The sequence below is a fragment of the Calidris pugnax genome, unplaced genomic scaffold (genome assembly GCF_001431845.1).
Source record: "Calidris pugnax isolate Ruff unplaced genomic scaffold, ASM143184v1 scaffold56, whole genome shotgun sequence".
Lineage (NCBI taxonomy): Eukaryota > Metazoa > Chordata > Aves > Charadriiformes > Scolopacidae > Calidris > Calidris pugnax.
In genome coordinates, this window is record NW_015090839.1 from 17,827,518 (window position 1) to 17,851,468 (window position 23,951).

The 23,951-nt window shown below is 37.2% G+C and overlaps 1 protein-coding gene across 4 annotated transcripts in view; it reads left to right on the forward strand.

Annotated features, from left to right (window-relative positions):
* The first annotated feature begins 1,179 nt into the window (after positions 1 to 1,179).
* Positions 1,180 to 23,951, forward strand: part of SIPA1L1 (signal-induced proliferation-associated 1 like 1) — a 195,297-nt gene continuing 172,525 nt past the window's right edge. For 3 of the 4 annotated variants that reach the window (XM_014941799.1, XM_014941804.1, XM_014941800.1), the window contains exon 1: positions 1,180 to 1,304. The gene's annotated coding sequence lies outside the window, so the exon portion shown is untranslated. The remainder of the gene's footprint in view (positions 1,305 to 23,951) is intronic. The other variant, XM_014941802.1, reaches the window with a different exon arrangement.

A 23,951-nucleotide genomic window follows, 5' to 3' on the forward strand; every position in this document is an offset into this window, starting at 1 on the left:
GTGGTAGTAGATAAAATGAAGACTGTTCTAAAAAGCTAAATTCCGCTTTGCATAAGTGCATCCACACTAAGCGAATAGATCAAACACTAATTAACTGAACCATTGGCTAATGACCACTGGAAGAGGAGAGAAATTAATAGGCAGAAGTGATGTGCTGCTGTTGAACTCCAGACCTGTCCCGGGTTGTCTTTAGGTTGAGAGCCTTTAATAAGAAGAAATGCTACTGATTTGGTGGACTATTCTGTACTGTGACTGTTCTGATCACTGCATCTACTGAAAGATAAACCTTAACTCCAGCCTGGAAAAAGGAGAAATGAAAACTGATATTAGAACATGTGTTCCTGTTAGAATCACACTTCTGGATTTTTAAATTGAGGCTAAAACTAGACAATACTAATGCTTGTAGTTTTTGTGGTTTAGTATGAAATTCACGGATTCACTATGAATGACTGAATGACTTTGAGTTAAGTTGTATCTAAGAAGCTTCTTGGTTGTATACATTAGCTGGGACATAAATATTTCACTTCCAGAATTTACTTCTCAAACTTCTGGTCATGTGTAAAGTAAGAGGGAAATTGTGTTACCAAACTTGAAGTAGCTCTGTACATCTAAGGCTACTGCTGTACCACTGCTGAGAGCCTCTGGTAAAGGTCACCTTAAGTATCAGACAAAGGTTAATTAGGAAAAAAACCCTAAATTACCAAGCACAAAATTCATTTCTGCTAATAAACATGGATCTAGCAAGTTCTCCTGCCCTCTTAAGGTATCTGTTCCTTTAGCAGAACCGAGCAGTTCAGAGCCGTGTTACTCCTGTGCTTGTTTAAGTTACTGTTATTACTGTGGGTGATGTTTTCAGCAGACAAGCGTTGAAACTGATTGTTCAGCTAAAGGATGATCTTGCCGAAAGGGCTTTTTATATTTGAACAAATTGCACAAATTGATTCCTTTTGTATACCTACAGGAATATTGAAGCATATGGTGCATCCATAATTGAACTTGCCATGAAGTCTTTTTCAGTTGATCAGTTCACTCTGAATTGCTCATATGGTTACAACTGTGATTAAAATTTTTCTTGATAAGGATTTTACAAAAGAAGAGAACAAATTTAGAATAGTTACCTGGGACAAGAAAGGTGTGGGGGGTTTTTTTGTGTGTGTGATGATGCTTTTGCCATAAAATCCAACTTTTGATATATTTCTAGGTGAAAATCATCCTTTGGACTCGACCAGATATTAACTCTAACAGGAATGAAAATCTGAAGACTTTTGTGAATCTACAGTGATCTAAAGGAATTGATAAGCAGGGTAAGAATTCACTTTTCTTGCATAAACCTTACTTTTGTGTATATCTGGTTACCGTAATACAGAATGTGCCACTTTCTGCTATGTAAGTGGAAAGAACAAAGGAAATTATGAAGGGTAAAGACAGCAGTCAAATTCAGTCTTTCTCTATTCCAACGTAAGGTGAAATATTGTTCTGAATACTTAAACCTGGAAAATGGTAGTGGCAGATATGGAGTGCTTTCCACAGAACAGTTATATGGTGGCAGAACACTTATCTTGTTGAGGAAAAGGAGGTGAAATTTTTGGCATCTGTTTATTTTGAACTCTGTTATAATAAAGCGATGTGTCATGTTGGCTATGAAACCTGGAGGAAGCAGGTTTGTTTTTTTTTTTTTTTTAAACTGGTTTTAGTATATGGAGGTCATAACTATAACAGAGGAATAACTTCAGGGAGTTGCTTGGAGTTTGAAATACCTTAAAATGCATTTCATTTGAATTTGAAAAGCTTTTTTTTTTTTTTTTTTCCTTGTCAGATATTAGTTTTGCCTGATAATTTTTTGGCATGCAGTAGAAAGCTCACATTGTGAAGAAGCTTGAGCAGAAGTGGGCTGAGAAAGAAACCTCCCATTTCTTTTCAAGATCTATTCCACAGTGTATAGTTAAACCATATCTAGATTTTTCTGTGATACTTCTCATGACTTCTATAGCTTCATAGCTGCAGGTGATTCATTTTAACAGTTTCTGACCTTTTGTTCTTGCAGGCTCAAAAGTAGAATGACTTTTTTAAAAATACATGGTAAGAATTTAAAAGGATCTTGGTGGACAGGAAGGATCATCCTATGGCAAAATTGACTTAGTAATTTGACTTTATGCTTTAAAGCTCTTTTATTTCTTCTGAAGATAATGTAATTCCTGCCATGCAATGCTAACAGGGACTTGGCTTAATTTTTCTTCTTGAACACGAAGAGTTTCTGTGCTTGATGTGATGGAGCAGGGGAAAGTAATACGCCTGTGTGCAGGTGGATTTTTTTTTTTTTTTATGGTTCTTAAAACAAGTCAGCTGAGGGAAGAGCAAAGGTGGTTTTTAACATACACTGTGATACTGATAAGCTAACAGTAGTTTAGGTCCTCTTTGCTCCTTGCAGATTAGAAAATTATTGAAAATATTAATTTCTTTCCTTTGTGCCTCCTTTTGAGGAGTACTTAGGCTCTTCAGTGTAATGAGTTCAGTTATTCTTCCCTAAAATGGTTTGTGTTGTCTTTAATGACATTTTTGGCTGGTTTTGATAGAAAGGTATTTTATGAATTTTCAGAACTTTTTAGGTAATTGCTGCCTAATATAAACTATATAGAGATATCCCTTGTTAATTTCTTGTGTGTGGAGTGGCCCTTTTCTCTGAATGGTAGTGAGCCAATCTTATGTGCCTAAAGGAGCACCGCATGGCTAAGACAGAATATAGTTTTGGGTTTGTTTTTTTTTTGAAAGCACTTATAGGTGAAAGCACCTAAGCACCTTATAAGCACCGAAGACTGAATTGTGCTCACGTGCAGGTTTTGTAGGCCAGGATTTGACTCGCTCTCCTTTGCGGTTTTTATTTTGAGATGTCTCCCATATTTGTTTGTTTGATGGCCTAGGGAAGGGACTCATGGGGTAATATACTTGGTGATGAACTAGGGTGCCTTGTGAGTCAGAGCTACACCTGAAACTGGGTTGTGACTGGTCTGTTTCACTGGCGGTGACAGCTTATGAAGTCCTGGCTTTCTGCTCTGGGCTGGGTTTTGCTTCTGGGCCTCCCTCCCGGGTACGTCACTGCCTCACAGGTCATTGAGTCACTTTCTTGTCTCTCTGCCCTCCTCCACCTCGTACGTGCTCACACAATTGCGACAGCAGTGGAGAGGAAAGAAGCTGTACCAAAAGACTTGCTCATCAAACCACATCCTAAAAATAGTGTGGCAACTTTAGGCGCTTCTGGGTCTTTACGTGTTGCCTTCTCTGAAAGACCAGCAAAGCTAGGAAATGTATCTTTTTTAAAAGTAGCCAATCAAACTGGAAAAGGAAGTTGCTTATCTGAAATTCTCAAAGTTGCTGTAACTTTTATTTGTAAAACAAAAAGAACATAGGTTGTAAGAAATAGAACATTGCGAGTGTAAGTGCAGCTGCTGTCTCATTCTGAGAGAATTCAGAACTACGGCAATTCTTCTCTACTTCATTTTTTTTTATAACCTTCTGCAATGAGGATATTAATTGAGGCTGCTGTGGGTCATTTTTGGATGCTAGAAACTGGGAAGAGACAAAGTCTCTTTCTTTACACAATACACAGTTGGATGAGAATAATCTTGTGACATTTTAAGCTGTACTTGAAATCTATAGGTGACAGACTCCTTGGTTCTCTCTTTTTTTTTATTTTTTCCTTCCCCCTTTTGGGGGTGTATCACTCCTTTCATTTCTTGCTGCCATTTTGAGAGAGGGCAAAAAATCCCCCCACCTAAACAATATCAGTGGTCTGAGGTATTTACGAATTGTCTGTGTGTTGCTATAATGAAACCTGCTGTTCTGCTTTTTTCTCTCCTCTTTCAAATCTGTATTACGAAGGCATAGGTGTCACTGCCAGCTCTGTGCATGGCAGATTGTTCCTGTGAATGCATTCCAACAGGTGTGTTGTTTTTGTTTTCATGGCATTTATTTTGCAATTTAGTATGAACATAATACTTTACATCTGTATTTCAGTCTAGTTCGAACAAGTTTAGCTCAAGTAGTGGTTGAGTTGTGGTTTTGATGGAATGACTGTTTGGCAAGCTTCGTCCGTAAACACTGGTGCTTTCAGCACATAATATTTTGGGGCAGCCATAGCACAATTGCTTAATCTTAAATATGTGCTTTACAACTCAGAGGTGTTTATAAGGATTGAAGCATATAAGGATGCAAGCCCTAAGCAGTTGAAAATTTGGTGCATGAAAAGAATATAACTTCTTGTCAGTATCCCAGGCTGCATTTTAAAAACTTTTTTTTTCCTTTTCATTACGTACATCGTTCAACCAAATATGAATTTTCTGATGGTACAGGAATGTGTGGGATTTCTTTCAGGTTTTGTAGAGGTTCCTTAATATGAAGCATGTTGTTCAATTTCAATTGCTAGTCTGTAGTTTCAGGTGGCTCATTTGTGAACCTTGTGACATTCCACACTCCTCCCCTGCCCCGAATGGTGGCTAGAAAACTTTGATTTAATAAAATGCAAGTTCTGGTAGCGTTCAGGAGATGACGAATAGCGTATGCACTGAAAAATGAGAGGACAACACTTCTTGTAATCTGAGAGACACTTAGATGCTTATTAAAACTATTTTACATGTATCAGTTTTGGGGATTGTTATATCTAAGCCTTAAATACTGCTAAAACTGTACCTAACAGCTCCCTCCCCCACTCTTTTTTTTTTTTTTTTTTAATATGAGTGGAAAAAGAATTAAGAAATAGTATATTACGAGCAGTTATTTTTACTGTGTTCTACTTGCTTCAGGGCTACTGGCACTGGAAATGACACATTTGGGGTGTTGTATTAAAAAGTGCCTGATCTTCAGTGGATTCACTTCTTGATTCAAACTATAATTCTGACCTTTATAATTGTGACCATAGGACAACATCTATTGCGGAGAAGAAAATTACTTTCAAATTTCTTGTTAAACCCTGGTTATCTTAATGAGATTTCATCAATCTTTGTATATCATGGATAATTGTTTCTTGTTTGTGGTCATGATTTTAGCTGGTTTTTTTTTTTTATACCCCTGAGGCTGTAATTGTCCCTAATTTTTGTTTGTATGGAAGCTGTGCTGTATCTGATTGCTCGTACCTTTCTTTAGTCCCTCTATCTTTTTGAACAATGTGAGTGACAAGCAGTAGTCAAGAACAACCATGGTTGTTGTATGTGGTGATGGTTTCTGTTTTGTTTTCCTTTCTAAAATATCTCAACTCTTTTCACTTGCCTTTTGATGGTGTAACACTGATGTTTTCAGTGAATTAGGTATAGTGACTTCAAGTCTTAGTCTGAAGGGTTAACAACAAATATGAAGCCTGTTAATATTAGATTAACTTCAGGTTATTTATTGCTTCCTGTTGCATTTATTGCCAATGGATTTCATTTAACACTTTATTTCACAATCAACCCGTCACTGTGCAACCCTTCTGTAGCTATCCACACCGACTTTCAGGCAAGATTATTCTGATTAATTCTGAATTGGAATCTGAAACTTGGCTTCCAAAGTTCACAGAAGTTTCTGTATCTGGCACTTTACTCCATGTTTATGAGCATAGATCCAAGTATAGATCCTTGAGAAAAGGTATCAGTGCATAAGCCTCTTCCCTTCTTTTTTTTTTTTTGCTCTCTTGATCACCATTTAAAAAAAAAAATATCTTATTGCTTGTGCTTATCTCCCACTTTGTATTTGTTGATGGGTTATAATTTCCAGGTAATTTGTCATGCTGTCATCCTGTCAGAATTTGGTTTCTTTAAGACCCTTCAGTGAGAGATCTTGCTTTTCTCCTAAGCTTCCATGTATGTTCTAGAGCTTTTTGAATGTATTACATTGAATAGTTTTTGTCTCCTTTAGGAAATCCTAAATGGTTGGACTTCTCTTCATGGAAATCGGAGTGCTTTACTATATACCTTATTGTAAAGAAATGATAATGTTTTCCTTTGAACAGGCCAGCGAAGTGAGATGAATAATAAAGAGTGTCTCCAGGAGAGCCAGAAGGCACACCTTGCAGTTGTGGCAATGGCATGAGATAACTCTGAATGCGTTTTAACCTGTTGCGTTGTGCTGCCCTAAACCCAAGCTGCTGCACAGTAGAACTGGAAATGTTTGTAAGACACACGTTCCCTGCCAATTGTGAGGCAACCACACCCTGGCTTGTTTGCTACGCTTAGGAAGGTGCATTTTTAATATATTGTAAACAGTTCCTCATGGCTGCTGCTTAATAAGAAGCTGACTTAATGAAGTTTCTGAAAGGAGCGAGTACTGTAAATCTCAGCTTTACTTAACAGGTTCTTTTGTTTGAACACTTTAAACTGTTGAATAAAATATGTGACTGCAATTAAGTTTAACTGTGTGTAGGTAGTGCTGGGACACAGCTGAGGCGGCTGGTTGTGCCTGTTCCCTGTGCTCAGGTGGTGGGGGAGTCTCCCAGGATGAACCTTCCTCCTCACCAGCTGGGGAAATCCGTATACTGCAAATACTACACAGGTGTATTTAAGACCTCTGAGTAGCTGGCTGATGGTCAGAGGTGCGCTGTGTTAGAGATGTGGCTAATATGTGTGTTTTGAGAGCCAGTATGGTAAAGTGAAATGTTCATTTGCCCTAGATTTTGAGGATATCTGAAAAGCGTTGTTACATTCAGATAGCAAGGGGAAGACACTCACAATAATTCTGGTCCTTTTGCCTTTAGAAGTCTTTCTCTGAGACTTCTAGATAACATACAAAAAGGAAATCTCTGTTGGCTGGGCTCTGGGGTTGTAAAATGCCAGATATAATACTAGTGAAGCAGTACATGAATTAACTTGTTTCTGATAGTGTCTCAAGTGATATATGTTAATTCTAGAATGATATTCTAAAAAATCACTTAATAATCCTAATGTAATTAGTGTTTTGTGGATGATAATGTTCTGTGTAAGTTCATTTTGCCTTTGAGAATTAATTGCAAGTACAGTATGATGCTTTGTGATACTTCTGAGGTAAATCTGTTCTTTAGTATTGCAGAAAAAATTTACATGAATATAAGATAAACCAAACAAATCCTCCAAAGTTTCATGTTGGTATCCACAAAGAGAAAATCACCTTTTCTGACCTGTTCTTGGGTATGAAATCGTATGAATAACAAGGACACTTACGGCTTTTAGTTGTACCCAAAGAATGACTTTTATTTTTTTTGTCATCAGTGGTTGTGTTGCTTTCTACCAAAACATCTAGTCTTTTATTTCTATGTGCTTTTACAGTTAGAAAATAGTGCCTGATGGAGAAAACAGGTAAGTGGGGTTCTCTCAAATGTGCTCCCAAACATAATTATTGCTCAGTAATAGAATAAGTAGGTCTTTGTAACATGATAATGCTGTTTCCCTTGTTCTATAGGTTCCCATGGTATTTCTTTTACCTTGAAATGAATTCTTGTATCCCAGATCATTGTTGCAGATAGTCAGCAAGCACACATGTTTATTTTTGAAGTTCTTTGCTGCTTTAATGGATCGGTCAAACTTTTCTTTAATAGCAGCTTGAGTGCTAGAACAAAATGGCAGTTTCCATAAAAATGTGCCAGCTCATAGAACCGCTGCGAAGTGACCAATTGTGGGTCTGTCTGAAGCCTGAAGAAGATAGGAAACTGTCTAATGGGACATGTTGTTAACCTGTGCACTCGAATGCTTCCAGTTTGCCTGCCTTATGTCTTGATTACTGCTTGTCCTTCACTACTTTTGACATCGCATAGGCAGGTGGGTCCTGGGACTCTGCTGTAGTTCAATACTAGTTCTAAGGATCTACCTCATCTTTCATAGACCAGGTGGTCTGCAGGTAAATGATAAATCTACCTACAATACTTGAATATTTTAGTATTATGGAAGTGAGTGAAAAAAAACTAAAAAACCAAACAAACCCCTGCAACCCCACCAAAATGCTTTTGCAGGTAAATTTCCATAATTAAATATTAGCTCTCTTGTACTTACCTTTTATTTTGAAATTGATGCTTATAAGGTTCTTGTAAGCTATTTTGTAAGATATCTTGTGAGTTATTCTGACTTGCTCTGCTGATACTAATTGTTAGTGATGACAACTTGTGAATAGGGAGGGGATGTGTAAACGGCAGGCTAAGCATAGACTGCAGGGTGACCGTAAGGAACTGAAACAATCTGTGAATTGACTAGTGTAAGGAATTGAAAATAATCTGTGAATTAACTGCTTCAGCCAGGAAGTTACTAGGAGGCAAAATCATCCCTCCAAATTACCTGGCTGCAATTATTTGTTGAAACTGAGCAATTTTGGGTAATCTAGGAGAAAACAAAATTCAGGAAGTTAACCTGCTATGCCTGGATTTTGAGTAAAGTCCTGCTGTCATTGATGAATATTTACTGTATTTTGTACTGCAAAAAACTCCTCACCTTCTCCCCTGCTATAAAAAGCAGTACTACTTTCTGCTTTTTATTTCTTGTTAAACGTTGGGGGAGGAAGTAGGGAGTGTGATATGACTAACCTACATCAAAAATAATTAAAATCATAGTTATATAGTGGTTCTTCACTGATAAAAGAATAACTGAAATTTATTTCTCTTTGTTGCCATTAGCTTAATGTAACTTAAGTAATTACATTTCCATTACACTTCTACAATAATCTGAGTTTTAATACAAGAAGCAGTATTATCTCAGTATGTCATGTTACTGTGTGTAATGGGCTATAATAATAAAACAAATTCCTAATTTTGAAGCAGTATTCAAGAAGACTTTTCTTAGCATTTGGAGTTTTGTGTGCCAGTAAAGAAATTTTAGCAGGCTTTTTGTAGATGAGAAGACATTAGCTTATTAGTTAATATTTTGAAATGAAATCTGGTAATCTGAGGCATCCCTGTCACATTCAGGAAAACAAATAAATATAGCATGTGTACATTTTAATTGGGGATGAGGTGAAGCCTCGCTAGTTGTGTGATCACAGCAGTTGACACTATATGGATTTTAGCATTGCAGTTGTCTCTGTGGGCCTGGTGCAGAACAGTGCATTTATTCAATGAATGGTTCTATTTCTGAACTTGGCAAGTTGCAGTTGGCTAGTGAGGTTGAAAGATTTAGTATAAGGATTTCTATCTTCTAAAACTACATATTTAAATTTTAGGGATAGCTTATTAGATTCTGCAGTTGCAAAGCTGGTAAAACAAAACAGTGTTTCTTCACAAAACATTTTTGAAGTAGTCCACTTAAGAAAAAAATCATAAACGCATAAAAATCATAAAACTCGAAGCCTCCTAAGCACATAGGACTCTTCATCTCCATTGATAGTCAGGAAGAAGTCTGTTTGATATTTCAAGGTCTCATCTGTATATTGTACTAAGACCTCCTGACTTCTTAAGCAGCATTGTGTTCTCGGTTTTCTGGAAATGTTTCATTATCAGATGGATTTAAAAGCAAAAATTTGTTGCCATGACCAATTGATGTAGAATGGTGCTATGCTGCCAAAGATTATTTCTCTTGGTATTTTTGTTCTACTCCATAACAAATTACGTTGAGATCAGTGCTGGTAATATGAATTCCTATTTTAGACTTGTTTTGTTTTCAGACTTTGCATTTCTGGGCTAGGTAAGGTTTGTTTTTTTTTTTCAATTGGAAACTTTGAAATGTTTGTGACTCAGTGGCCTCACAAAAAGTTTTTCTTATTTCTGAGGAAGAAGTTTCAAACATATCTTTTAATCTTGAGTATGCAAATAGTTGAATGATTTGTTATAGCAATTTTTGTTTACAATTGTACATTTGCTCTGATTAATGTCTGAACTTGTATTTGGCAAAATGTAAGTTATTTTATTGTTGTCTTTTATTAAAAATGGCTTATTTTTTTAAAAAATACAACCCATAAGCAGAAATCTGATCGCATAGAGTATTATGACCTCTTAAGGCCACTTGTTGACACAGCATAATTGCATGCAAATACATGGATAGTTACACAAGGAAGTTTGAGATGATGAGAATTCAATGTGGATGATGAGCAGAAGACTGTTTTAATGTGTCGTACAACCGTGGAGACCATGTATTTGTGCTTTGCGCTTGTATCTACTCCCCTGGTTTATGACTGCCTGCCTTCTCTTTGTGGGAAACACAATCCTGTATTTTGCATAATTTTTTTTACTTTGCAGTGTAGAGTGGAGGTAGAAGATCTTTTGGAGCCAAATGGTTTGATCCAGGTTCAAATTGCTTAGAGATGCATAAAAACCAGGTTGAATTTAAAATGGCAAAGTAGTAATGCAAAGCAAGGTGAGAACTTGGTTCATGTGCTAAACATTATTCCACAATTGCCAGCTTCTATGTTATTAAAACCATGTATATTATTTTAAGCATACATAACAGTGTATTGTATGTGCATACTTCACAGCGCTTATGTCTTCATAGTTAACAAAAGAGTTGCTGCATACTGCACCTATCAAGGTTATTTACTCTCACGTCTGGTTAATGAGTCTATTTCATCAAACAAGTCCATTAGGTCCTGAAAATAGCATGTGCTTCTAGAAATCTGAGCAGCAAAGTCCACCCAATAGCTTGAGCTATGAATTCAGCTTGCAGCTGCATGGAAGTACTGGATTGCAGGGAATCAGGTTTTGAGGAATCGAGAAATAGAAGACAGTGCGTCTCTTACTACGTTTCATTTAATGGTCCTATCAGAAGTATATTACTCTGCAAAAGATGAGCTGAGCTGAAAAACTTTTATCACTTACTATGCATTTGTAAGGGAAAAAAATTAATGCACAGACCTCCGGTGCTGCTGCTGTTCTCCTCTTTATGAACCAGTCTGTCTTTCTTCTCAAGATACAATTTCTCACCTGTTTCCAATGTCAAAGGATAGACAAAGAGCTTTGAAAGCAATAATTACTTAAAGGCATGTGAGAGAGAAATATCTTGCATTGGAATCTTCAGTCTATTTTTGTTCATGCTCTCCGTGAGTGGTTTTTGTATTTTCTCCATTCTTCGGTGGTTTTTTTTGTAGTTAAAAATGAAGTGTGGAGGGACACAAACTCTGTAGATTTATTTTTTTTTTCTTTTGAGTTACAAGGCATTTGATGACTTTATTACTCATCAAGAGAAATGAATTTTCAGAGTATGGGTTCTGATGCTTGCATATATTTTATATACTAAGCTTCACTTTTGGGTACTATTTTACTGGCATCGGTCACCACGTAACACAACTGCTTTGTGAAGAGCACTGACATCTTTGTAGCCTGCCAAAAAGTGTATGTGGGCTGGTGGCATGAATGCCATCCTTTGGATGATATTTTGATTCCGGGATTAAGCTGCAAGAAGTGAAAGGAAAGAACAACAATACTACATTTGTTACTTTAAAAAAATATATTAAATAAGTTAGTCTTTCAGTATAGAAATGCTGAAAAACAAAAACCAGCAGTTGCTTAATGTTTGCTGTTACATTTTGAAATTTGTGGTTGATTCCATTCAAAAATAAAACAAGATCAGGCACTTCAGTTGTGCCGAGTAAGCAAGAAGTTTCAAAAGTAAATATTGTCTAGTTCTAATAAGTTCTTTGGCTGCTGTCTTTAAGTAGAATTTTAGAGTTATTAGATGCCTTGCAATTCAGCATTTGGTTTGTTGCCTCAAGAGGGAATAATACTGAAGTCGTCATGTTTTGTGGTAGCTGTGTAAGACACAGTTTGTGAGCATGAAAGATGGGGTGAAGGGCAAATAATGTAAATTATGTCAAGAATGCAATGGGATTTGAAATGTCAGAGAATATAATGTTTTCATTAAATATCCCATTTCCTACTACATAGTTTTCTAATACAGGTTCTGATTTCCCTCGTGGAAATGCATTGTTCTGAAACAATGAGCAAAAAAGTAATTTAGCTGAAATTTGGTGAAGAGTCCTAAGATGAAGTCTAATAGCTGTGTTGAAAATGAGATTTGATCTTTGTGGTAGGTTAGAGAACTGATTCCAGACCTCCTCTAAATATGCATTGTGTTTAAAAGGCAACTCTTAACAGTGCATGCACTTGGAGAATGTTCTGTGTAGTTTTGGTTTTAGCCAAAGGTAAAACAGGATTCCACGTGTGATCCACGTGTGAGGTGATGCTTCATGATGGAGGCAACCTAAAATTGCACTGCTGCTATGTAATTTCTTTCTGCTGAAGCATTCTACTTACCTTTGTTGCAATACTAAGAATAGATTGGCACATAGACAGCAAAACACATCAGCTCATGGATCTGCACAGACTTTATTTTTTTTTTTATTTTTTTTTCCCTGCTTTTCAGCCAGAGCAGCAAAGTGATGCAATTCGCTGCTCACCACGACACAAGGACACAAGGGAGGGTTGAGATTATGTGGCTGAGACACAGCATTTTCTACCAACCAGTGCAGTGTTGGATGGTCATAATGCAGGTGTGAACATTCAGTATTTTACAGCTTATGGTGTCCTAGAAATTTGCTATTGCGTATCTTCTTGATATAATAAAATCTAGCTATATAAAAATTCAGCCTAATTAGTTTAACTGCATTGTGAAATCTTTTTAGAAAAGCTACCATATTCTGAATAGCTCTTTTCCTTCCTTCCTTTTTCTCCTTTATAAAAACAATCTGAGCTATTTTCTGCAGTTTCGTTGCATCAACTTCCTTTCTGTATCTCATCATTATTTCCAGAAAGCAGAGAATTATGATAGGTTGGTGGAGTTTTTTGATTTAAAAAAAAAAATCACAAGGCAAGAAAATGCTGTATTGGCTGAGAAGGCCTGTGCAATTAAATTAAAAAAGTAAGAAGTTCTATTTTTCATTTTAAGCTAGTGATAAGCACAGCCTATCAACAGGAAAGAGATCTATTATTTTGTGCTGATTACAGTGTATTTTTGAGGGAATGTATTAAAGTAAAAGTTATGTAACAGAATTGCATCAAAATCATAATTCCTTTTGAAAGGCACACAGCATTTTCTGAATTTTTAATTCATTGTTTTCTTTATGTTCCTGTTTAGTATTTTGTTTTGCTTGCTATAACTCCATAAAAGATTACTGTATTGCGCCTTCACTAAACACTAAAAGTTGCTTTTTATAAAATGCATTGTGTAACTTGTTTGTTCCCTGGCTTCCTTATGGAAAGGATGTCCTGTATTTGTTTACTTTTGCGTATTGCCATACTTTCTCATCAATTTTTTGAACGCCATTCCATTTAATATTCTCCACATCCACTTTGATGACAGTGAGTTATCTGACTGTTCCTTATTACAGATGGTTTGAAATGAGATCTAGGCTAAAACTAGAAGTAAGCATGAAGTTAGCAGATATTTCTGAAATGAGCAGTGTGTTAGACAAGCATGTGTGTGTGTTTAGAATGGGCGTGCATCGGCTGTGGAAAAAAAGGTGTAAAGCAGACAAAAAGTCACAGCATGTAGGTGTTGTCAAGGGAAGGAAGGTCTTGCATAGGGCCCCTCTGTGACCCACACAAGGAGGTGCGACTGTTGGAGTAATCTTGGATGTGCATCCTCCTCCTTCCCTGTTTGTAGTTTAAAAAAAAAAAAAAAGAAAAAGTGATGGAGCTCTTCAGTTATAGCTTCTTTTAAGCACCAAGTATTCTCATTTGGAAGGTAAGAATGTCAGAATGTCCCCAGGTTTCTGTTGGTTTCTTTGTTCCTTGCTTCCAAGTGGGTGGTTATCAGGAAATCTTGCAGTCCTGTGTCTGGTAGAGATAAGAGTAACTCATGACTGCTGGGAAACAGTTTAAGTCACTTACATGAAATTTAACTTGGATTCTGCTTTAGAAAAAATGGCCATATGCTGAAAAATGTCAACAAATGTTCATAGAAATGAGTAATTATGAAGTAGAACTTGACTTAGTCTTCTTTAATGTTCATATTCATTTAAGAAATACCAAATTACTTTTTCTAAAATAAACTGCTAAAGTTTGTTTGTCCATCCCTTCATATAATGAAATCTTATGATTGATACAGAGTAGCACATTATACTAGAAATAGAAAAGACAGGGATGATTTCTAAATGAATATGCTAAAAATAATTTCCCAGAGTGTAGACATGAGTGCTACTGTGAAGATGATGCAGATGCTCATATGCTTATAATTGGATTATTGTACATGATGTATTCTTACCCTATTTAAAAAAATGGCAATGAAATGTGCTCAGTCACTGGTGTTGAATGCACTGTTGCATTAGGAATTCACAGTTTTGTCTCTCAGTTTAGGAAGATCTAGGGCTTTAGTTTGACATAAATCTAAAAAGACTAAAGTGACTATTGGATGGTGTGGGACAGGCGGGGCTATAGTCAGGGTTGTCTGGACTCTGTGTTGGTGTGGAAGGGCACCAGCTGCTTTTTTGTATTATTATTATTATTATTTTTCTTTTCCCCACAGTATTTATAACAGACAGTTTGCTGTTAGAGCTACTGCCCATTTTGGAACTGGAGGCAAAGAGATTTGCCTTTGTGTAATAGCTCACTCATAATTGAAAGTTTGTATTTTCTACAGGTATTGTGAGACTCTATCTGTGAATTAGATAAGGAGCAGAGAGGAGTGAAGTGAGGATTGAATGCTTAGGCTTGTTCTGAGATGCTTGTGTTCATAAACATTTCTTGTTTCCTTGGGTTCCTCACGTCTTATGTTCTAACTGCATTTTGATTTTTTTATAAAAAGTGTTTCTAAACACTTTTGTGTGTTCTGCTGCAATGCTAGCTCTTTAATAATAGCTTGGACTATAGCTTAATGAATGTTGAAGATTTTATTATGCCTTTTTGAAGTTTTATTAATTTTGTTCACCTTCTTTGTCAGGTCACCATAATGAAAAGGGTGTTGCCTTTTAATTTTAAGTTTAATATCTGGTAAATTATATTTAGGCATGTGGTTCTTTTTAAGGTATAAAACATTATAGAATGGGGAAAAGGAGAGTTTGTCTGTACAAAGCTTTATTAGAGATTACTTACTGCCTGTCTTGAGAAAATTTTATGAAGGCGGGAGGGATGATGTGAAGTGGCTTAAAGTGTTGGGCACTTTCATTAGTGTTACCCTACAATTCCTCATCTTAGACCTTTGTGCAGATGAGAAAAATGTTTATGCCTGTTGGTGCATGTCATTGCAGTGTGGCTTCTCCCATTCTTGTAGAAAAACACCATACTGATACGAGCCAAAGGTGTCTTCCAAAAAGGCACTGTGCTTATCCCACCACCAAATAGTTCCCCCTCTCCATCTTCCCAGTTTCAGCCGCAGGGATTGTGCGAGTGCAGTCTGTCCAAGGTAGGCTGGCTTTGGATTGGCCCTTTACCCAACCTGCCTGGCTCATTTTGCCCTCAGTAAGTTTGGTCACACTCCTGGTGTCCTTGGCTGTAAGCAAGTGGTTTGGGAATATTAATATCTCTGGCTAAACTGACCCACTTACAAAACAAGTTTGCCTGGCACCTGGGTTTGCACAGTGAGGTTTGGTTATGTTTTTCCTTTCCTTTTCTGCCTTGAGTAGATTCTCCTTCCAATGCTTGCTCTGTAAGGTACAACAAGACAACAAAAGTTGCTTTTGTCTAAGCATGTCTTTTTTTCCAGCATGTCTAAGGAAGATGGCAAAATGCCTTGTTTTCAAAATACAGTCTTTATCTTCTGCTGTTTTTATGTAGATGGTGATCCCAAATATTCATTTTATGTAGTGTTAATTGATTAATATTAGTATAGTTCCTAGAACGGTTTGGGTTGGAAGGGACCTTTAAAGGTCCCAAACATTAATCACAATATTGCTGAAATGGACCCTGGGGGTGTTTGTTGTCCAGGCACGTCTTCATTTTGGTGTGCTTTCAAGGAGAGGAAGGGTCCGAAAGCTTAACGTGAAGCTGATGTCCTTTGTGGCATGTTTGGTTCCTACAAATCTTAATGTGCGTTGATGAGCTCAGGAGCTTGTTTTTCCGGGCTGGTTTTTAGAAGCACTATTGTTCAGATATAATTAGAATGCTTTTTGTAATATAATTTGGTCCTAATACAAAGAAAACCCTGCAGCTTAAGTGAAGAACGGTTTCTCTGCAGTTTGATGAATTTTCAAGTGTATGTTTAAATGTATATAGTAAGTGATTTTAGAGCTCTCTGAGGGAGACCAGAAAGAACACCCAGGTGAGATCCAGGCAGCACAGCAATGGGGAATGGATAACACGGGTTCTGGTTGAGACATGGCATTGTCTTGGATCAGGTCCCTGTCTGGGAGTCGTCTTTGTTTGGAAAGATGGAAAACTACTATTTCTTTTATAAGGCCTAACTAGATGTTTGTGAAAAGCTTTGAGAAGCTTTTGATTAACAACTGTATGTAATATGTGATTATATCACACAGAATAATAGAGGGTAGGAGGAGAAAAATTGGCAATGTAATTCTTGCAGCATTGTGAAAACTTAAGGCTTTGTTCTTTTTCAAATGCATTTAAACATCATTTCTTCTGCTGCTTCTCCCTAATCTTTAGCTTCTCCAAATCAATAACAAAACAAGAGAGAAGCATATCTACCTTTTTAAAAAAGGAGGAAGAGCCATATGTATGCAGTTTTGGCTAGTTGGTTTTTGTTTTTTAATATTTTAACATTTTTTGCTGTATTCTGCAATATACCAGCTACAAATTTTGGTGAAAGCAACTCAGTCCATGAAACCTGCTGCTTCCTTGCCCCCACTGCCTTCTTTTAAAGACACCAGTAACTGGTGAAATTGTTTGTTAGCAGGATTCTCAATACGAGTTGCTTGACTTCATACAACTGTAGAGCAACACTCTACCCCTCTATGTTTAAAATTGAGTGGATATTGGTTTTAGTCACTTTGCCTTTTAACCATACACCCCCCTTTTTTTGCAACAGAAGAGGAGTTCCTGAGCAGGTTCATCTGAGGAGGTGACCCTGGCAACTGTGGATGACAGAATCTGCCCTGGGATTTGGTAGGAAATTTCTTGGTGGTGTAGTGGAAAGATTTGCTTGGGAGGGCCAAGGACACTGCGCTGCAGAGGCTGGCCATCAGAGAAGTGGAGGTGGATGTTCTGCCATCCGTCACATGCCACAGGGCAGTGAAGTGTATTTGTTAAATGTGCCATCTGAAATAAGAGCACAAGGTCGAATACTTCTTGAGGAACTTGTGTTTCTTTTTTTTTTTTTTGGTATTTAAAAAAAAAGGGAACCCAGGAGGTGCAAAAAATATGCTGGAGGCAGAAGCCAGTGGGAGAAGTTAGAAACTTAACTACCAAGGTGCTGACCATGGAGTACTTCCCTCAGCAAGCCTTTGGCAAGAGAAATAACATGTGGTTTATCAGCTGAATGCAGGTGGTTAGCAAGCACTTAATGTGTATGCTAGCATTTTTTGTCAGTAGTAATGCTGGAATATAATGAAAAACTAATAATGGAGAATCATCACTTTTATGGGAGCTTACCTGTGGGAGGCTTGTGACAAACAGGAGACTTTCCCCTTCAGAAGTTCTATCATCGGTTTAGTTTGAGAGAAGGAACAGGTTGCTTTGGTAGAACTATTAACTCCCCAAAGGTCTTGCTTTTAATCTTTTAAAATCCTTAGTTTTTGCCACAGAACAATATATTCTTGCTTTCTCCAAGAAATGTGCCTGTGTGTTTTTGAGAAACACACAGCCATATTACTTTTTATTTTGTACTTAAACAATGTTTTTGTAGTGGGTGAAGAAACGAAGCAGCTCAAGTATATGAACCTCTTGGAAAAAAGGAAAAAAAACCAAGCACAAAACCTAACCCTTCACCTTCTTCCTTAGCACATGAAAATTTTCTTTGTCTGAAGACAAAAATCTTGGTTTAGCTGCTAAACATTCAGCTCCATTATAGTGGCACAGTTTCACAGACTGTTTCTCTGAGGGGGTTTGGGTAAGGGTAGAAATCCTGTAATCTAAACATGTATTGTGGTTGAAGTGGAGGCCAGAAGGCAGTTTGAAATGTATTTTGGCCACGCGATTTGGTTCACAGAAATCTAAATTACGTCATCAGACTTATGTACATGTATGAAAATGTTTCATTGGCATTTTAGGCATGTCTGCTCTCTTTCTTCAGAGCACTTAAAATTGTTAAAAATTAATTTAGCATGCAAGAGACACCATGTGGTTGGAAAAGATGCCATTGCACTTTTTTCAGAAGATAAGATTCCATTATGTTTTATGTATCTGGCAATACTTCTGCAGGCCTTTATTGTATGAAAAAGATGTAGGACATCTTTCTGCTTGTTTGGCATATATAAATACACCGAACACATACACATAGAATGTGGAATAAACATTCTTAACAAGAAGAAACAAGAATTTTCAATTAACTGCAAAAAATTAAATGGGAAGTGCAAAAAAAAAAAGAGGAGAGTATGAGGAAAGTCATGGTAAACTAGGCCGTAAGGATATGGCTTGAACTGTTGTAAAGAAGGCTCTATGTTCAGAATCTCATTCTTTTGGGTTGTCACAACAGGAGAAGAGCAGCAACAGGGTTTTTTGTCTTGAATTAACTCCAAATTTTCCTTAAAACATGTCCATTATATTAGTAACAGACCAGAGTGTTTCTGCTGTGCTAACATTCTTATTGTCTGCATGGTTAACAGATTAAGAGAGGGTTATAGATTTCTTTCACGTGGAGGTGAAAAAGGATTCCTGGGTAGATTCACATTTTAATCCATTTAAAATGTATTTGTTGCAGTAGGATATGGACTGCTTTTCTTAATGATCAGTACATTCAGCGTGATGGGCTCAGTCTACTGGTGAAATTGAAAAGCAGAGTGCTCTGTTATGAAAATGTATAGGTTTTCTGTAGTTAAATCTTGGTCAGTGGCAGGACAATGTTTACAGTAATTACTGAAAACAAAAGGCATATTCATTCTTGATGAAAGATTTGGCTGATATGTTGGAACTGTTGTATACAGAGACCAATAGTAATTACCAACTCATATTTCAAGACATTGTACAATCGTCAGCGGTGCCAAAGTTCAGAGCCTGGTGGCAAGAGACAATTAGAAGTTTATCACGTACCATTTCATTGGGTTAGCTTTCTACTTCCATCCTGGCTCTTGCTGTTTTTTGAAACTATAACAGTAATAAAATATGTGAAATTAAAATACTTTATCAACCTGTTCATTTACTTTGTAATTCCTGACTTCCTTGCTTTATGCTTTTTTTTTTCCTTTTCTGGGAAACAAAACCAAAAAGTTTACATATAAGGTTTGTTTAGTTAACTAACAAAGATAGTTCTGTAATTTAAGTGTTGGATTTCATCAATTAACATAGTCAATATTGCTTAAGTCTGGCTGACGCTAGCATAACAAAACAGTTGGGTACCACACTAAAAACAAATGAGTTGCAATTATTTTGGGATGGGATATGTCCAGGTTAAGGAGAAGTAAGACAACGGACAGAAAACATAATATCATATGGAAATTATTCACAGTCTTGGCAACTTTAAGGTAAAATTTGCTTTGGAATATTTGCACTTTCTTCCTTTTATGTAGTTCAACATAAAGCAACATATTTGATAAAGTGGTAGGAGAGGAAAATTAACTCTGTGTGCATCCACTGTGTGATAAAAGACCACGATCTTCAGTTTGCGCAGTAGTGCTGTCTGGAGGCAACACTATACAGCCAGGGAACAAACCCAGTCAGATGCAACAGAAGTTTTAAGACTTCTTGTGCAATGATGAAAAGTCATAAGGCTTTAAAACTGAATTGTTTACACTGAAAGGCATGCTTCCTTGTAAACTTGAGCAGTTTCATAGGCCAGAATTCATGTGTACCAAATAATGCCAAACAAGCTTTTTAATAGAATGTTTGTTAATGTTTAAAAATGGAATGTTAACAGGGGAAAATTAGCTTTCCCTCATGAGCAACATGGGTAATACTCATACAATTCTAATGTGCCAATTTTCCTGATCATTTTAGAAACTTTCTTGGGCCCACTTGGAAAATCCTTTACTTCTTTTTGTTTTGTTTTGTAGTCTTTTGCTTTTGCCATTTTTTTCCAATTGAAAGGTAATATCAATATTGTCATCTTTTGAAAAATGAACCTCTTTTTATTAAACTCCAAGCCTCGAGCACTAGTTGGTTGAGGCTACTGTCAGAAGAAAAGCCTGAGACTCAGCAGGGTCGGGGAAGCATTGTGCCCTCTGAAATGAAAGTCAGAAACTTTCTGAGTTTAAAGATGACCTATCAAAAATAAAAAAACCTGTGAAAGTTGGGCTTGTGCAGTTTTAACTTTCTGCTTTGGAAACAATTGCTGCTTGCTTTTTTATAAAGCCCCGTGTCTGTGAGCATTGTGTGTGTTGGTTCCCTTCTTTAGGGATTACGTGCCTTGTGGAGCTTTAACTTGTAAGTGATATCAGGGAGGCCTATATATGTATGTATAATATATATAAAAATATGTATTAAAAAATAAAATATATATAAAAATAAAACACATACAAATTATATATATAAAAATATATATAAATAAAAAAATATATAGTATATATATAAAATATATATATATTTGTGTATATATGTATAATCTATAAGTAACAAACTCCATTATGAGAGAGTTGGAAAACCCTTCCATAACTGCTTCTGCAGTATCTCCTTTTTCCCCATTCTTCCTATCACAGGGTGTCAGCCTGTGTTGGAGCTGATGCTGTGGAGGTCAGGTAAGCCAGGAGAGAGGTAGCCCAGAAGGACGGGGTGTGGAGGGGAGATAAGCTGTCTGTCAGGTTACAGCTTGTGGCGATACCAAGCTGTTAGCTCACGTGGCTTGAGTTAACCTGATTTCATCCATTTAGGGCAGTTTGTGTGGATTTAACTGATGATATTTCATGCAGATTGATGTTGTGGTTTTCTTTTTTAATGTCTTCTCCAAGAGAGGGTGGTAGAAATGAGAACTGAAGCCGTGGCGAGGGGAGGGAATTGTACTTCTCTGTCGTGATGGGAGCTTGAAAACTCAGGGATCTGGTGTTATCTTTAAGTATTTGTGAAAGCACATGAATATTGGTAAATCTTGCTATTTTATACAAGAAAATGCCACCCACCATTGATGGCACTAGGGCCAGCAGAGTATTTTGTGTGACTGAGATGGTGTGGGAAAACTGTGCTGCAGCAGTATAGCTATTAAACTATTTCACTAGTACTTTGCCTGTTGTTTCATGCACAATCACTTGGCCAAATAACTGCTAGCTGGGCCTAATTTTTATGTCTTTCTTGCTAGGCAATAGAGCCTTACAGAGGAGGGTTGTGTAGAGGATTGGCAGCAGGGAGGGGAAGTCTTTGTGGAGGGTGAAAAAAAAAAATAAATATTTACAAGTTCAAACAAACACTTTTTTTTAAAGTGTAGACTAATCTTATTTTCTCAGACTGTAACTTGTCTTTCTCTAGTTAAATTCAGCCAACAGTGTTTATGGGAATAAGATGAAAACAATATGAAAGTTCTATAGCTCTTTTTAAAGGTTATGTTCTGATGCTCATTTTAAACTGTTGAAGCACATAGTCTTTTTTAATTATTATTTTTTGAGCCTCTTAAAAATACACTCTTCCACTTTTGTCAAAGTTTGTGTGTAAACAGTCCCTGTGTGGAGTAAAAAGCCTGAAAGATAAATAGGACAGCTGCTACTTACAGCAGAAGGGGAAAAATGTGCTTTATAATTCTTGCATACATGTAAAAATTGGTTCACTGGGATTTTTCACTAATTAATTTTGTAAAGTGGTTTGGCCCTTGGGATAATTTTAGGGGGTTGTAAATACTCAGAGTATTGGAGTTGAAAGAGCATTTTTCATGTGTTTGCAGAACTAATTCATTAAATGTTCTCCTGACAGTTAATTTTTCACATCATGAATGGTGGTCATAATCAATATCTTGCCTTTCACAGCTACTCTGCTGTACCCTTTTTGGGGAAAAAGCTCCCCACGCTTGAGTTGGAATAATAGAGTTGAATTGAGGCAGCTTTGCTGAAAAATTTGTATAACAGTTGTTGGGAAAGAAATATTTTTTTATTTTTGCCTAAGAAAAAACAATACAGTTCTGTTAATTGACTGGATGATGAAAGAACAGCTTTCTTGTTTCTTGAAAAAAAGGCTGAAATTTTGAGTATTGGAACAGAGTTTGATTAGAACATCTGTTATAATTGATTAAAGGTGAGAGATTTGCATATAAAAAAAAACCCTGAGCAACATCTGTTTTGCTAGGGAGTTTAGGAGGAATCTGTGGTGCTCAAGTGTGATGCTTCCTAACAACAAAGCAGAATCATCTGAACTCTTTCTGTATTTCTTGTTCCCATTCTTTTTCAAGTTACATATGTAGACAGAGATGCTGTCACTTCAGAGGACTGTTGGATGTATTGAATGCATTGCGGTCCTGCTGCATCTTTTCTTTTCAGGGGAAATGTTATCTTTGAAGAAGTTCCCCTTCGGGCAGCATGAAAGTTGCATGGCATTTGATCTCATGGTGCCCCTGGACTGATATTCCTATTTCCCTCCCCGCCCTCCCCTTCAATTAACTTTAGATGTAGTCAGGAGACATGAAGGACTTGAATGTTCTGCCTGTTAGCAGCAGTATTTGTCGGTATTTATCCTGGGGTCATCCTCAAAGGGAAAATGAAGTCACTGACTGCCGCTGGTATGGATGGGAATTGGGCTGTGAGCTGGAGCTGCAGGGATGCTTAACAGCCAGGGCAGAGGATAGCATGGTCCCTTCAGGCAGTGGTGCTTGAGGAGCTCCAGGTCACAGTGTGGTGAGGTAGCTCTTGGGGATGCCTTGAGTTAGCCCCAGGTAACTTCCTTTGGAGCACCACTCCTGGTGTGATTACAGACTTGGCCTGCTTTGATTTTTACCATCATCAAGCAAGGATGTGTGTAGTAGTTTGGCTTAGGTTGGTGCAAAACGCTTCTGAATGTTGCTTAAAAACCAGAGGCTGTGAATTTAGTTATCTAGAGCAGATTTCCTTCACCAGTGGGTAAGGTCTTTTTAAAGTCACTTCCAGAAAATGCTTTTGCCTGCTGGTGTTGCTGTGCCTGTGTCTGAGTCTTTCCTGGATCCAGGTGTGTGTTACTAGGGAGACGATGAATTCCTGTGCTCTGACTGCAACAGCTTAAACCAACTGAAATGCAGGGATTTGCGTGCTGCATAATTAAATGATAACTTCACAGAATTTATGCATATCAGATAGAAACAAGCAATCCAAACAAGGCATTGCACAATAGAAAATGAACTTGTACGTCCTTAACATAGCATCTTTCCCTCTGGCGGAGACAACACAGTTTCAGTATTAAATGCCTAATGCTCGCAGTTCGACAAGTAGTTTAGGTAATTATCTCAGGAACTGGCTTTGTTTTTGCTGCACCTAGTACAAAGTAGGCCCTATTGATTTAATTTGTTATGCACTATGCTAATAGAAGTATTTGATAGTGTTTAATTCTTATTATGTGTACTTTAAAATCACAATCATGGAGAATTTTTATTCCCCTTGAGAAACATTTTGATATTCTTATTCCAGAAATCTGTCCAGAAGTATGTTTCACAATAAAATTGAACGCCTCAATTCTACACCCTGTATTTCATGTAGCTGCTGTTGCTAAGCATGATGTTCACATTCCTCAATTGCTCTGTGACTGTTCAGTCATAACTTTTACCCTTTACTGTCTAAATCATCTTGAAGGTGGTGGGGTTTTTTTGTGGGAATCTGCATGGTATGGCATGACAAAGCGTTAATTTCCCATCTGACTGGCTGAAGGCAAACTGCCTTTGGAGAGTCAGGTGGCATAACTTGTTATGTGAGATTTTGTAGCTCACCGGAAGACAGAATCATGATGTGCCGTATTTATGCATGCACACATCCTTCCGCTGGTGTCTGCCATTGTGATTATATAGTGCGTTTCTTGGGTTTCACTGGCACATGGAGGGGGAGTTGGGGCACTTCATTGTGGCTGGATGGATTTGAGTGATAGCCAAGCCTCTCTCAGGGAGGGACCCACAAGCTGAGCTGCT